We start from the raw sequence: 14,083 nt of genomic DNA on the forward strand, positions 1-14,083 counted from the left end.
TTAATGCCCAAGGGACTAGCTTTAAAATTCTCTAAGCTTCAGATGGAGAAATGTCATGTTTTGTGCTAATCTTTCTGAATCCCTTCTGCAAAACTGAACCTTCCATGATTTTTGTAAAGGATAATTTGATGCAGCTGAAGGCTGTATGCTTCGTACTTAAATATATATATCATATATGTAGATATGTACACATATATACATGTATGTGTATATGTATACATATATACACATAGGTATGTATGTATGTATGTATGTATATAACATGTTACTGTACTGCACACTACTTCACAACATGGTGGCTCAAAACAGCATATTTCTATCTCACAATGCCTCACAGTTCCATGGATGGATTATGCTTTGCGGGTATTTTTCACATAGTCTTTCTTGCAGTTGTAAGGAGTGAGTAGACTGGTGCCATGAGAGGCTCAACTGAGATGAACATTTGAGTGGTGGCTTCTTCCCTCATGAGTGTGGGTCCTCAGTGGGGTGGCTGGGCCTGTCTGTCATTGGCCAGGCAATGACATATCAACGAGATCAGATGACATGGCTCAACCAGTGTTAAGACATTTCTTTTTGTCTATCTGTAGTTTCAACTCTCCCTCCTAGTTTTATTTACGAAAACCCAACACTTACTTCTCAGAGTCTGGGATATTTTTAAGTGTTCTGAAAGATAATCATCCTAACATGCCTTCTCATTTGGCATAATGCTTTTCAGTGTTTGCAAATTTATGCTTCTTTGTAAGGAGCTAACAAAAAAAATTATGTGCTGCAGATGAATATTCCATCAGAATCCCACTCCAAACACCATGTTCTAGTTTTTCCTATTTCAGTCATGTAGAATTTAAATTTTATACTAACCTTTTTAAATTTTGTATTATCCTTTGATCCATTTTCATTAGGTTTTTGTTTCGTATGTGCATGAACGGCATTTTTTTTTCTCTAGCTTTGTGTGCTTTGAGACATGTTTGATTTGTTCTTGCAGTATTACTCTTGAGTACCCCATATTTCTCACTATAATTTTTTTCTTCATGAAACAGACATTTGTTACTCAGGGGGAAGCTAACAGTTAGATAGACACAAGCTGCACTATGACACAGTGCGGATTTGGTATCACGGCTAGCTTAGAATAATCTGGACAGAAGGATTTTTGTGTGAGCCATGCTGCATGGGTAACCCTTGGTTGCTCATGTCACCCTTTCTGTCATTCGTTGTGACATAATATCCAGAACATCCAACAACTTCAGTGTTTAAAGCCCTTTCTGAGCTAAAAAATAAAATTGTATCTGCATTTCCAAACATTGCCAGGTGGGGGAGCTCATGTGATAATAAATGGTTGTCAAAGAATTTTAAAAAAGGACTTTTTACTAAATTAGGAGCTATTGGCTGTTTTTGTTTTTGTTTCTTTTTCTTTCTTCCTTTCTTTTTTTTTTCTGGTTTACATGTGAAATTCTTACCATATTGAAAAATTTTGTTTAAAAATGGAAAATTAAAACAAATTAAAACACATTGTGTCAAGGATGTGCTAGTTTTTCTGTTTTGTAGCTAACATTTTGTTAGCCATTATGTCAGTGAATTCTTACAATGAAATAGCAACATTTTATTTCAGTTTTTTACAGACAAGGCCTCTCTAAAGACAAGACTATGTACCCTTGTCCTGAACTCACTATATAGACCAGGAAGGCCTTGAACTCACAGAGATCCAGTTGCTGCTGCCCCTTCCCTATGCTGGGATTAAAGGCATGTGCTATCACATCCAAGTTTTGAAATAGGGCTATTTTAAAAATACCCTTATTGTTAAGGCATCCATTGTATAGCAGTAGGGTTTTTCTCTTATTGAAAATGGAATTTTCTCATCTACTGTATCTTGCTTACGTTTCCCTTCCCTTTACTCCTCTCAGTTCTCCCTATCTCCCCTCCCATCCAGATCCACTCTCTTTCTGATCCTTATTAGAAAACAAATATACTTCTAAGGGATAATAATATTATTTTTTAAAAAAACCAAACACACTGTAATAGGACAGAACAAGAAAAAGGAAAAGAGCCTAAGAAAAGACATAAGAAATAGATATAGACACAGAGACTCGTTTATTTATTTATTTATTTATTTATTTGTTTATTTATTTCAGATCATGGGTATTTTATTTCTTTAAGTCGGATTCATTAAGGCATAATTTACATAAAGTAAAACTCAATGTGTTCTTTGTGACAGAGTCTCTCTGTAGCCCAGGCTGGTTTTGAACTTGTGATCTTCCTACCCTAGGTTCCTGAGTGCTATATAGGAATACACTACCATGCCAGGCTAAAATTTAACTTTTTTTCTCCTTTATTAATTTATTCTTGTTACATCTCAATGGTTATCTCATCCCTTGTATCCTCCCATTCTTCCCTCCCTTCCATTTTCCCCTTATTCCCCTCCCCTATGACTGTTCCTGAGGGGGATTACCTCCCCCTGTATATGCTCATAAGATATCAAGTCTCTTCTTGGTAACCTGCTGTCCTTCCTCTGATTGCCACCAGATCTCCCCCTCCAGGGGACATGGTCAAATGTGAGGCATCAGAGTATGTGAGAAAGTAATATCCCACTCTCCACTCTACTGTGGAGAGTGTTCTGTCCATTGTCTAGATCTGGGTAGGGGTTTAAGGTTTACCACCTGTATTGTCCTTGGCTGGTGCCTTAGTTTGAGCGGGACCCCTGGGCCCAAATCTGCCTATCATAATGTTCTACTTGTAGGTTTCTAGGACCGTCTGGATCCTTCTACTTTGCCATTCTCCCATACTTCTCTCATCTAGAGTCCCACTAGAATGTCCTCCCCTCTGTCTCAGTTTCCTGGTAAGTGAAGGCTTTCGTGGGACATGCCCCTTGGGCTAATATGCAGATATAAGTGAGTATATACCATTTGAGTCTTTCTGCTTCTGGGTTAACTCACTCATTATGATCATTTCTAGCTCAATCCATTTATCCACAAATTTCGGGAATTCCTTGTTTTTAATAGCTGAGTAGTATTCCATAGTCTATATGTACCACAGTTTCTTTATCCATTCTTCTACTGATGGACACTTAGGCTGTTTCCATGTTCTGGCTATTATGAATAAGGCTGCTATGAACATGGTTGAGCAAATGTTCTTGTTGTGTGCTGGAGCATCTTCTGGGTATATTCCAAGGAGTGGAATAGCTGGGTCTTGAGGAAGCCCTATTCCCATTTTTCTGAGATAGCACCAGATAGATTTCCAAAGTGGCTGTACTAGTTTGCATTCCTACCAGCAATGAAGGAGTGTTCTTCTCTCCCCACATCCTCGCCAGCACGTGGTGTCACTTGAATTTTTGATCTTAGCCATTCTGATGGGTGTAAGATGGAATCTCAGAGTTGTTTTGATTTGCATTTCCCTGATGATTAAGGAGGTTGAGCATTTCTTTAAGTGTTTCTCAGCGATTTGATATTCCTCTGTTGAGAATTCTCTGTTTAGTTCCAAGCCCCATTTCTCAATTGGGTTATTTGGTTTGGTGGTGTTTAATTTCTTGAGTTCTTTATATATTTTGGATATTAGACCTTTGTCAGATGTAGGGTTGGTGAAGATCTTTTCCCAGTCTGTAGGCTGTCGCTTTGTTCTCTTGACAGTGTCTCCTGCCTTACAGAAGCTTCTCAGCCTCATGAGGTCCCATTTATTAATTGTTGACATTAATGTCTGGGCTGTTGGTGTTCTGTTCAGGAAGTTGTCTCCTGTGCCAATATGTTCCAAGCTCTTCCCCACTTTTTCTTCTAAGTGACTTAGTGTCTCTGGTTTTATATTGAGGTCTTTAATCCACTTGGATTTGAGTTTTGTACAAGGTGACAAATATGGGTCCAGTTGCATTTTTTTACACATAGACAGCTAGTTAGACCAGCACTATTTGTTGAAGATGCTATCCTTTTTCCATTGAATGGATTTGGCCTCTTTGTTGAAAATCAAGTGACCATATGTGTGTGGATTCACATCTGGGTCTTCGATTTGATCCACTGATCAACCAGCCTGTTGCTGTGGAAGTACCATGCTGTTTTAATTACTATTGCTTTATAGTACAGTTTGAGATCAGGTATGGAGACTCCTCCAGAGCACCTTTTATTGTACAAGATTGTTTTAGCTATTCTAGGTTTTTTGTTTTTTCATATGAAGTTCAGAATTGAATGTTCAATGTCTTTAAAAAATTGTGTAGGTATTTTGATAGGGATTGCATTGAATCTGTAGATTGCTTTTGGTAGGATGGCCATTTGTACTATGTTAATTCTCCCAATCCATGAGCAAGGAAGATCATTCCATCTTCTCATGTCATCTTCAATCTCTTTCTTTAGAGTTTTGAAATTTTTTTCAAACAAGTCCTTCACTTGCTTAGTTAGAGTAACTCCTAAGTATTTTATATTGCTTGTGGCTAATGTGAAGGGTGTAGTTTTCCTAATTTCTTCCTCTGCAAGCTTGTCATTTTTGTATAGGAAGACTACAGACTTTTTGGAGTTAATTTTGTATCCAGCCAATTTGCTGAAGGTGTTTATCAGCTGTAGGAGTTCTCTGGTAGAATTTTGAGAGTCACTTATGTAGACTATCATATCATCTGCAAATAGGGATAATTTGACTTCCTCCTTTCCCATTTGGATACCCTTGATCTTTTGTTGTCTTATTGCTCTGGCTAGAACTTTGAGTACTATATTGAAGAGATATGGAGAGAGTGGGCAGCCTTGCCTTGTTCCTGATTTTAGAGGAATTTCCTTGAGTATCTCACCATTTACTTTGATTTTGGCTATTGGCCTCCTATATATAGCCTTTATTATGTTGAAGAAAGTGCCTTGTATTCCCGATCCCTCTAAAACGTTAAACATGAATGGGTGTTGGATTTTATCAAATGCTTTCTCTGCATCTAAAGAGATGAGCATGTGTTTTTTTAATTTTCAGTTTGTTTATATGGTGGATTACATTGATGGATTTCCGTATATTAAACCATCCCTGCATGCCTGGAATGAAGCCTACTTGGTCATGATGAATGATATCTTTGATGTGTTCTTGTATTCGTTTTGGAAGTATTTTATTTAGTATTTTTGCATCGATGTTCATCAGAGAAATTGGTCTGAAATTCTCTTTCTTTGTTGAGTCTTTGTGAGGTTTAGGTATCAATGAGACTATGGCCTCATAGAATGAATTTGGTAATGTTTCATCCCTTTCTATCTTTTGGAGTAGCTTGAAGAGTATCGGTATTAGCTTGCCCTTGAAGGTCTGGTAGAATTCTGCACTGAAACCATATGGCCCTGGGCTTTTTTTGGTTGGGAGACTATCAATGATTGCTTCAATTTCTGTAGGGGAAATGGGACTATTTAGCTTGTTTATCTGTTCTTCACTCAACTTTGGCAAGTGAAATTGATCAAGAAAATCGTCCATTTCCCTTAGATTTTCAAATTTTGTGGCATATATGCCTTCAAAGTAGGATCTTATGATTCTTTGTATTTCTTCAGTGTCTGTTGTTATGTCTCCCTTTTCATTTCTGATTTTGTTGATTTCAGTACTGTCCCTCTGCCTTTTAGTTAGTTTGGCTAAAAGCCTGTCTATCTTGTTGATTTTCTCAAAGAACCAGCTCTTGGTTTTGTTGATTCTTTGGACTGTTTTCTTAGTTTCTAATTTGTTAATTTCATCCCTGAGTTTGATTATTTCCAGACGTCTACTCCTTTTGGGTGTTTCTGCTTCTTTTTTTTTCTAGGGCTTCCAGTTGTGTCATTAAGGTGCTTATGTGCGATGCTTCCAATTTCTTTTTAAAGGCACTTAATGCTATGAGTTTTTCTCTTAGCATTGCTTTCAATGTATCCCACAAATTTGGGTATGTTGTTCCTTCATTTTCATTGAATTTCAGAAACTCCTTGATTTCTTTCTTTATTTCTTCCCTGACCCAGGTGTCATTTAGCAGAGAGTTGTTTAGTTTCCACATACGTGTAGGCTTTTTGCTATTTCTGTTGTTGTAGATTTGCAGCCTAAGCCCATGATGATCTGATAGGATACAAGGTATTATTTCAATCCTCTTGTATCTGTTGAGGCTTTCTTTGTGAACTACGATGTGATCAATTTTGGAGAAGGTTCCATGGGGTGCAGAGAAGAAGGTATATTCTTTCTTGTTTGGGTGAAAGGTTCTATAGATATCTGTTAGATCCATTTGACCCATGGCATTGGTTAATGATGTTATTTCTCGGCTTAGTTTCTGTTTCAATGACTTGTCCTTCAGTGAGAGTGGGGTGTTGAAGTCTCCCACTATTATTGTGTGGGGATCGATGTGTGGTTTAAGCCTTTTTAGCAGATCTTTTACAAATGTGGGTGCCCTTGTATTGGGAGCATAGATGTTCAGAATTGTGATGTCATCTTGGTTGACTTTACCTTTGATGAGTATGAAGTGTCTGTCCTCATCCCTTTTGATTAATTTTGGTTGAAAGTCTATTTTGTTTGATATTAAATTGGCTATGCCTGCTTGCTTCTTGTAACCATTTGCTTGGAATATTTTTTCCAACCTTTTATCTTGAGGTAATGCCTATCATTATGGGTGAGATGTGTTTCTTGAATGCAGAAGAATGTTGGATCCTGTTTATGCACCTATTCAGTTAGTCTGTGTCTTTTTATTGGAGAATTGAGACCATTGATGTTGAGAGATATTAATGACCAGTTACTGTTAAGAGTCTTAATTTTGATGTTGGTTCTAGTCGAGCATTTGTGTAGTTGTGTTTTTGCCATGGTATAGTTATCTATTTCTTGAGTAGTTTTGATTGTAGCTTGACCCTTTGGGATGGAGTTTTCCTTCTAGTACCTTCTGTAAAGCTGGATTTGTGGATAGGTACTGTTTGAATTTGGTTTTGTCATGGAATATTTTGTTTTCTCCATCAATGGTTATTGATAGTTTTGCTGGGTAAAGTAGTCTGGCCTGGCATTTGTGGTCTCTTAGGGTTTGCAGGATCTCTGTCCAGGCCCTTCTGGCTTTGATGGTCTCTGCTGAGAAGTCAGGTGTAATTCTGATAGGTTTTCCATTAAATGTTATTTGGCCCTTTTCCCTTGCAGCTTTTAATATTTTTCTTTGTTCTGTATGTTTTGTGTTTTGATTATTATGTGACGAGCAGTTTTTCTTTTCTGGTCAATTCTATTTGGTGTTCTGTATGCCTCTTGTATGTTTATAGGCATCTCTTTCTTTAGATTGGGGAAATTTTCTTCTATGATTTTGTTGAGAAGAGTTTCTGGGCCTTGGAGTCTGATATCTTCTCTTTCTTCAATGCCTATTATCCTCAGATTTCTTCTTTTCATGGTGTCCTTAATTTCTTGGATGTTTTGTGTCAGGAGTTTTCCAGATTCGTTCTTCCATCTCTTAGATTCTGTTAGAAAAGCTCAGCACTGTGTCATTCGCCTTCTTCTCTGAGGTCTCACATTCTCGTTTTTCTTCTGTCTGTGTGTTTATCATTGAATCCATTTTCATCTTCATATCTTGAACAGATTTTTTGATTTCTTTCATCTGATTTTTTGTATATTCCTGAGCTTCTTCCATTGTCCCTTTATAGGTCTTCAGATCTTGAACCATTGTATTTATTTCTTTCATCTGGTTGTTTACATTTTCCTGAAGATTTTCCAGTTCCACTCTATGTGCTTCTTTTATGTCTCGCACCTGCTTGACTGCTTCTTCCTGCATCTGATTTTGAATTTTATTTGTTCCTCCATTATCATCCTCATTATCAAGGATTTGAGGTCATTTTCTTGTGTTTCCATTGTATTTGAGTTCTTTGGGTTGTTTTCTTTGGGATAACTGGAAACTGGAGACGCCATGTTGTTTTGGTTTTTTTTGCGTATGCTTTTACGATGTCCTTTAGACATCTTGCCATCTCTGTTTTTGTTGGGTAACTTCCAGAGTTGGGAGGAGGGAGTCTGATGATAGATTCACTTGTTTTCTCACGATTTCCGTAGGCTGGAAGCCCTGATACTTCACTGGTGTGGATGGCAGGAGGTTAGCCCTGTCGTTTTGGGCTCTCACAGCCAGTGATCCTCAGCTCCCCTTTGCTGTGGGTCCTGCAATTGTTCTGGGTCTCTGAATGAGCGTTGGATCAGGCCAAGGTATCCACAGCCTTTTGGGTCCCCTGCCAAGTCCAGCCAGGGATACTGGGCCCAAACCACGCGTTGAGCTCAGCTAGATTCTCAGGGCCTGAACCGTCTGCCACATCAGGAAAACTGCGACTGCACTGAGCAAGCGCCTAGGGTGGAACTGAGAGCTCTGCCCAGCTTGCATCAGAGCAGGAAAACTCTGCCTGCTCTGCGCTGGTGCCTAGGGTGGAAGTGAGCACTCGGCTCAGCCTGTGTCACAGCAGGGGAGCTGTGCCTCGGGCAGAATTGCTTGCTGAGCTGAGCCAGTGTCTCCACGGCACAGCTCACTGAGCAAACCCAGGACTCTGGGGCTGAACTGTCTGGCGAGTCCAGTTTGGGTCGCAAGGCACCACGCAACCCAAATTCTGTCCAGACTCCCCTCTCCTGCAGCAACTCCCACCGTCCACCACACCAATCGCCTCCACTGGAAGGCTCTGAGCTGCAAACCTCAGCCACTGCCGCTGGTGCCGCTGGTGCTGCTGGTGCCGCTGGTGACACTGCTGTCTCTGCCGCTGTTGCTCTGATCCGAGAAAGTCCACGCTCCTCCCATGTGCAGGGACAAGCAGGTCCTCCGCACCCTGGTCCCTCCGTACCGTGGAGCACTTCTGCTGCCGTGGTGTGGGGACCTTGGTGTTCCTGGCTCAGAAATCTGTTCAGTTCCCTGAATTGTTCACTGGAGCTTCCAAACACGGTCCACATTGCTTGCCGCCATCTTGGATCCCTCCGAGACTCATTTATTACATATTCAGGAATCCTGTAAAAACACTTAGTTGGGAGCCATGACATATGCACAGAGGACTTGTGCTGTAAAAAAAAAAGACAAACATACATGTGTATATGTGTATACACACACACACACACACACACACACACACATATATATATACACACACACATACACATATATGTAATAAAAATAAGATTAAAAAATAAAAACAAAACCGAAAAAACTCTGACATGATATTAAAAAGCATGGAACTCCCAAGGATGCCAGTGAGTCTTTTTTCTTTTTTTAAAAATTGTTTTCCCTCAAGTCTCTTTTCTGTTGAACATCTAATGCTGAGCATGTAGTCTATCCTTAAGAGTAGTTTGTTTCTCCAGTGAGACCTCCTTGGGAAAAATTAAATTTTCTTTTTAATTGAGAAAAAAATTTCTCTCATAGCTTATAGCCCCTGGCAAAATCTCTCAGCCAATCTATCTTGACTATAGCTTCCTCTCCTCTACTCCTTCCAGTTCCTCCTTACCTCACCTTCCCTCTGGACCCACTTCCTCACCATCTCCCATTAGAGAAGGAAAGGATTCTAACAGATAACAAGCAAACATAGCAAAATAACATATATAATAAGATAAAGCAAAAACTATGATAATTGAAGTTGGACATGGCAACTCAAAAGGAGGAAAAGAGCCCCAAGAGCTGGCACAAGAGTCAGAGACCCACCAGTTCTCACACTCAGGAGTACCATACCATAAACACAATAAGCTAATGGCTGTAATGTTCATGGAGAAGACATGGTGTAGGTCGATATGGGCTCTGTTCTTGCATGTGAGCTCACATGCATCTTGTTTATTTGACTCAGAAGGCCATGTTCTCCTGGTGTCCTTCATCCCCTTTAACTCTTACAATTATTCCACCTTTTCTTTCATAGGATTCCTTGAGTATGAGGGGAGGGAGTTGATGGAGATCTCCAGTTTTAGACTCTCCTTCCACATAATGTCTGGCTGTGCGTCTCTGCATCTGTTCCCATTGGCTGCAGGAGGAAGCCTCTTCGGTGGTGACTAGATAAGACGCTTATCTATGAGTCAGGTTGCGGAGAGCAATCCTCTGTCCTAGCATCAGCCTAAATTGTTTGAGAATCTCCACAGGACACCCCTCAGCCAACATCTCAATGGAAATCCAGCCTCCACAGGTTAGGTAGACTGAGGAGGGGCATGGAGTCAGCGATGAATCACTCAGCAGACTTTTCTCTGAGAGAACAAAACTTAATTCTCTGGGGCCAGTAAAGAGGGGAAAATCTCTCTCTCTCCCTCTCCTCTCTCTCTCTCTCTCTCTCTCTCTCTCTCTCTCTCTCTGTCTTTGTCCCTCTCCCTCTCTTCTCTCTTCTCTCTTCTCTCTTCTCTCTTCTCTCTTCTCTCTTCTCTCTTCTCTCTTCTCTCTCTCTCTCTCTCTCTCTCTCTCTCTCTCTCTCTCTCTCTCTCACACACACACACACAACGTTTGAAGCAAAGCTCTAACTACTTCATAGCATGTCCCATAGCTTATATCCCCCAGCAGAATCTCTCAAACAGTACAAGAATCACGATATGGCTACATTCTATTCTTCCTTAAGTGAGTGATAACAGTGAGTAAAAACACAGCATGTTCCCCAATACCCTCACATAATCAAACATTTTACATAATACACGTGAAAAACAAATTATTCCCCCAAACCCACATATATTTGTATCTAAGCAACTTGTTATAGATTAACAAAGTACAAGCAAGCAAGATTTTTTTTTCTCAGCCAGTTTCTCTTACTGGCAGGCTGTAGCTTGCAGTTACAAAGAAAGGATCAATCATCTTATTATTTATCTTAAAAAATTATCGTATAAAATTTTTAAGAGAATCACAAATCTAAACTTTCATATAAAAATAGTCATTCTCACTTTAAATTCTTAGAGTGTGTACCTACTCATTAACAATATTTTATTAAATCATATCAGGGATCCAAGGGCAAAGTGGGCAGAAGAAATTAATCCTCACCCTGATCATCAAGGTGATCAAGAGAGGCACATCACCTGATACTAGCTGGGCTGCCATCATTCTTGCTCCCTAATCTCAAAAAATCCCTCACTCAGTGATCAAGAATGTGCCTTTCTGAACTTCAAATTGTTCCCCAAGATTTTATACATCAAAGCTACTAACAAAAACATCTTAACCTAAATTTACTAACAATCTACCATCTCTTAATTCTTTCTAAGGATTCTAATAAATAATGATGTTGATATAATCACTTGTGCAAACTTTGTGTTGACATTCAATGCTAAGTCATATTTTCTTTGATAAATTCCATTAGTTAACACTGTTCTTCAATTTCTATACTAAAAGCTTTAAAACACAGGGAATTAACTGTATCACTCTATTTTACAATGGTACGCGCGCGCACGCGCGCGTGTGTGTGTGTGTGTGTGTGTATGTGTGTGTGTGTGTGAGTTGCTTCTACTGGACATGCCATGGTCAGACTTCCCACTTTATCAGTATATAATAACAATTCAAAATAATTCCGCGGTTCCTTATGTATATACTTCTTCGATCTTTCTTTCTTACCTTCTGAGTTTTAAACTTTATTCATGAACAACTTTGATTGGATGAAGAATTTAATTCAGAGCAATCTGTTTGCCACTCACTGTACCATGGCTGAAGAAATGCCTGGTAAAATGCTGCCTGAAGAAAGTGTGGCTTTCAGATTCTTTCCAAACATGAAGGAACACTTTCTGCACAGAGTCAGGAACTTTGTGTAAGCTGTGTTGATCAGGAGAGAAGCATATCAATATTTAAAAGGATGAAATCTGCACTGTCAACTTTTTATAATGCATCCAATGGAATCCATGATGTTTTAAAAATTCTGTCCATACTTGATGCTGGACGGCCATTCATTCGACTGTTAATAGTAAGACTGTATTTGGATTTGGGTGGAGCAAACTGCTGGGCAGTGTCATACAAATTCTCATTGCAAAATCAAAATCTGTGTGAGAAGCAAGAGGCAAGAGCTGCCTTTACGTTAAAAAACTTTCCTTCTCACGTTCTCTTCCTTTCTCCCTTCCAGACAAAGAAAAGGAGAAGAAAGGAAGGAAGGAAGGAAGCAGAGAGAGGGTGGAGGGAGGGGAGGAGAGAGAGAGAGAGAGAGGGAGGGAGAGAGGGGGAGAGAGAGGGAGGGGGGAGGGAGAGAGGGAGAGGGGGAGAGGGAGAGGGAGGGGGAGGGGGAGAGGGAGGGGGGGAGGAGGGAGGGAGAGAGGGGGAGGTGGAGAGGGAGAGGGAGGGGGAGGGGGAGAGGGAGGGGGGAGGAGGGAGGGAGAGAGGGGGAGAGAGGGAGAGAGGGAGAGGGGGAGAGGGAGAGGGAGGGGGAGGGGGAGAGGGAGGGGGGAGGAGGGAGGGAGAGAGGGGGAGAGAGGGAGAGAGGGAGAGAGGGAGAGGGAGAGAGGGAGGGAGAGGACTATATCATGGTCTGCTGATCCTGAGTTAAGGAAACCTGTTATTTTTTATCTGTGGGCAACCGGGCCATCAGACGCAGGAACACCTGCCCACCACTAGGTGGCGCCCACAGACTGTCAGAGTCTCAGTCCCCTCATGTTGAGATGAACCCGCCCTTTCTGGGATAGCAGGGTGTGTCTGAACAGGTATACCGAGCTTGCCATGTACTCCATGGCTTTCTGGAGGGATGGTCTCTCTTGGTTGCGGGAAGTGAATTTGAGAGGTGGCTGGCAGGAAGCATCCACCCGTTTTGTAAGCATGCCCTCATTTGTGGATTCCCAGAATAGAACAGTTCAGAGCCCGAGTGTGAAGCCTTGTTTTGTTTGCTGGAGAAGGAACAGAGCCTTACAGCTGAATGCTGAAGTGGCCTGACTCAGTCTTCAGAGGAGAGCCTAGATTTGGGAGCTCTTTCTTCTTTTTGTAGTTGATCTTCTTCAGTTAAAAAACAACAACCAAAAAACCTTTCAGATCCGAGAAAAGCCCAAACCAAAGCAAAACTAACACAACCCCAGCAAGATTTATCCCTGATACTTTTTCTTCTTATATTTTATAAATAGAGTTTGGGAGAGAGAAAACACCGGAACGAGGGAAAACCATTCAATTGTCATTATTTCCAAAGACAGGCCCTGTCCTTGGAGGCAGCCTTTTGTTTCCCTGAGCCCTAGAAGAACTTGGGAAGTGGTCGGCTGTGAAGAGGCCACTTTCATCCCTCCCTTCCTCCATACATTCTGTCTTCTCTGCTTTTCCTTTCTTCCCTTGCTTCCTGCTGGGTAACTCAGGCTGGCCTCAAACTTGAAATCTCCCTGCCTCATCCTTCAGGATTCTGGGATCACTGGCATATAGGGTCAAGTGGAGTTTCTAATGCATCTCTTCGTGTCCGTGTCCTGTCACAGATCACACTCAGCCTTTCTGGGATAGCAGGGTGTGTCTGAACAGGTAAACCCAGCTTGACATGTATTCTATGTGCAGTGCTAGTATGACCGCTCTCCACTTCTTTCTTTCTCTGCAGGCCAGCAGGCCAGCTAACTGATCAGGTAGTGTTGTTGTGGATAAGATCAAAGTGCCAGGGATGGGGCGCTGGGTGGGTTCTAGCAGCAGGGCATCACAAGCTCTTTAATCTCAGGTTTTGCTTTTTTCCCACCTTCTGGCTTTTTAGCTCCTCCTCTTCACTACTGTGTCTCCAGGCAGCCACCCAGCTGCATGGCGGGTTTCTAAAGCTCTGAAGCTCTCTGAAGCCCAGATTTGGGAAGCCAGGAGCGTCACTGTGTTCCAAAGCTTGAACTTTAATCTTCCTCACAGTGGACAGCTGGGCCCCCACTCCCACACTGAAGCTACTGGTAGTCCTGGCTGACTAGTGACATAATTGACAGTGATTCCTGTTTGGCCATCTGGCCTTTGCAGAACTTCCCTGTCAGCAAGAGCCCTTGTGGGGACAAGAGGAAATGTTAGTCAGCTGTGGTGGCTATTTTTGGTTGTCAAGTTGATTACACCTGGAATTTAACTTTAAAAAATATTGAATCAATTAAAGCAGGAAGGTCCATTTTAATATGAATATTTTGAGAAGGGAATATATATATCTTTAATCTAGATTTTTTTTGAGGTGGGAAGATCCACCTTTAATCTGGGCTACACCTCCTGGTGGTAGCCTCTATAAAGATCACGGAAGAAGGATGATTTTGCTTTTTGCCCGGTTGTCGTCACATTGACTGTTGAGTTCATTCCTTTACTGGCATT

Source organism: Acomys minous, assembly GCF_964271855.1.
Source record: "Acomys minous genome assembly, chromosome: 4".
In the NCBI taxonomy this organism is placed as follows: domain Eukaryota; kingdom Metazoa; phylum Chordata; class Mammalia; order Rodentia; family Muridae; genus Acomys; species Acomys minous.